At 39.5% G+C, this 2,665-nt stretch overlaps 1 pseudogene; it reads left to right on the top strand.

Annotated features, from left to right (window-relative positions):
- Positions 1-593: 593 nt before the first annotated feature.
- LOC107868598 lies at positions 594-2,218 on the top strand (annotated as a pseudogene).
- Positions 2,219-2,665: the final 447 nt, after the last annotated feature.

Raw genomic sequence — 2,665 nt, 5'->3', positions numbered from 1 at the left:
TTATTTTTGAAAGATTCTTTTTTTTTTTTTTTACTTAAATCACCAGTTGCCGCCCAAATTGTCACTTTTTATTACCGAAGGAATGATCACCAATAAGGATTGTGTTGGAATAGTAAGTTTTCATTCATTCTTAATCAAAAGTCTTTTAGAGCGAACAATTTAGGTATAAACTCACAAAATAATAATAGTTGAGGAGAAATTTAACCTGCTTACTTATTAAAATACAATGGCATATTATCTTTTGTTATATAAAAGACGATCAAGCAGTAGATACAAAAATTAGAAAAAATTGATCGAAATTTGAGTTTAGCAAAACTTAATTAGTAATTTTTCAAAAGAAATTTTGTTCAAAAAGGAAAAAGACTGCCAATTTCTAATCCTATACAATGTAGATAAATGATAATAAACCGCATTACGTGAATAGAAAGAAAAATAATCCTACACAAATTAGACTTGTAATGTAACTAATTATAAACCAGTTCGACATGGGATTTAGACATCTATTGTATATACCCTTCACCCTTCAACACACTTGATCTCAAATCATTAATCTTCCTTGTCTGTTGAAACAGTTACATTGATATTGATTGATCATGGCTGGTGGGCACTTTATCTCCCCTACGAGCGAGGGGGATGACTACCCGGGGAAGCTAACATGGTATGTGGTAATTACTTGTATTATGGCAGCCATGGGAGGGTTCATCTTTGGTTACGACATTGGAATTTCTGGCGGAGTTACTTCTATGGATTCTTTTCTCAAACGCTTCTTCATGTCTGTTTACCACGAACAGGCCCTCAAAACTACCACCCCAGTACTGCAAGTTCGACAGCCAGTTGCTCACCCTTTTCACCTCTTCTCTCTACCTGGCTGCCCTTGTCACGTCCATTGGCGCTTCTTTTGTTAGTAAGAAACATGGCAGAAAATTGACCATGTTCCTTGGAGGTCTCTTCTTCTTGATTGGTGCGGTCCTCAATGCTGCTGCCGTCCACATTAGCATGCTCATCTTGGGTCGTTTCTTTCTCGGCCTTGGTGTCGGATTTGCTAATCAGTCCGTCCCTATTTATTTGTCCGAGATTGCTCCCTACAAATACAGGGGAACTTTCAACGTCCTGTTCCAGTTGGCCATCACCCTTGGGATCTTGACAGTTAATATAGTTAATTTTCTAACGAACAAGATCCCTGGAGGTTGGGGCTGGAGGGTCAGCTTAGGAGGCGCAGCCTAGTAATCATGGTTTAATCTATGTTTCTCTCTGATAGCCCCAGTTCGTTGATCGACAGAGGAAACACAGAGGAAGCAGAGCAGCTCTTGAAAAAGATCAGGGGAATTGACAACGTGAAAGCTGAATTTAAGGACCTTGTGGAGGCGACTGAAGCATCCAAGAAAGTGAAAGGGCCATGGAAAAACCTCGTGACAGTGCAAAAGTACAGACCGCAGTTGATTTTATCGGCTCTGATTCCAACATTCCAGCAGCTCACTGGGATTAACGTGGTCATGTTCTATGCTCCCGTGCTTTTCAAAACGCTAGGATTTAAGGCCAATGCTTCCCTAATGTCAGCTGTCATCACCGGGGCCGTCAACGTGGGTGCAACTTTTATTTCAGTCTATTGCACAGACAGGTATGGCAGGAGGGTACTTTTCCTTTGGGGTGGTGTCCTAATGTGTACATTTCAGGCATTAGTCGCAGGTCTTATCGGGTGGAAATTCGGAATTACTGGGGTCACAACAGATTTGCCCCAAACGTATGCGATATTAGTGGTTCTATGCATTTGTGTATTTGTGGCTGCCTTTGCGTTCTCATGGGGTCCATTGGGGCGGTTGGTTCCAAGTGAGATTTCTCCACTCAAAGTTCGATCTGCAGCACAATGCGTCACCGTCTCAATGAACATGCTTCTCTCGTTCGGGGTGGCACAAGTTTTCTTGAAGATGTTGTGCTGTATGAAGTTCGGGTTGTTCATCTTCTTCGCGGCACTCTTTCCTACTTCTACGTGCCCGAAACCAAGAATATACCCATTGAAGAGATGTCCCAAGTCTGGAGAGAGCATTGGTACTGGAAGAAGTTCGTGGATGATGATGATGCAGAAATCAAGCCACGAGTGAAGCCTGCAACAGATATAGTCTAGTGTAATGGATTAGCACATGGTTTAGTGTTTTTGTATAATGTTGAGGAATTTTTGGTAACAATTGGGTGTTGTTAGAATTGGTTAATTTTTACATATTCTTTCTGTGCAAATATTCCTGTTTCTGCTTCATTTTTATTCCCAACAAGGTTAACAAAACCAAAACATAAGTAATTTGGTTCAAGACAAAATTGTTTGTGTTTACAGAATCAAAATCTGCATAGGATAATACTAGAGTTAATAACTCATATGGTCACTCAACTTGTAATTTTTTTTTCCAGAAAGTCACTCAACTTACTTTTTATTTTAAAAATCACTCAACTATGAGTGTCTTACTTACAAAGTCACTCGGAGGTTTAGGCCACAGGTGACAAAAGAGTTTTAAAATGAGGTGTAGGTGACACAAGTCGTAATTATTAGGTGGAGGTGACAATTACTTTATTATGGATTAAAAAAGTTGGGGAAGTTAAAAATAACCCACAAGTTTTTAAATTTACACTTTGATCTAAATGTTAGCCTATATAACAAAAAATGGAGGGAAAAAAG

This window comes from Capsicum annuum, chromosome 4 (assembly GCF_002878395.1).
Source record: "Capsicum annuum cultivar UCD-10X-F1 chromosome 4, UCD10Xv1.1, whole genome shotgun sequence".
NCBI classification, from domain to species: Eukaryota; Viridiplantae; Streptophyta; class Magnoliopsida; order Solanales; family Solanaceae; genus Capsicum; species Capsicum annuum.
Note: the sequence above shows the minus strand (reverse complement) of the source record. Positions and strands in the feature narration are given on the sequence as shown.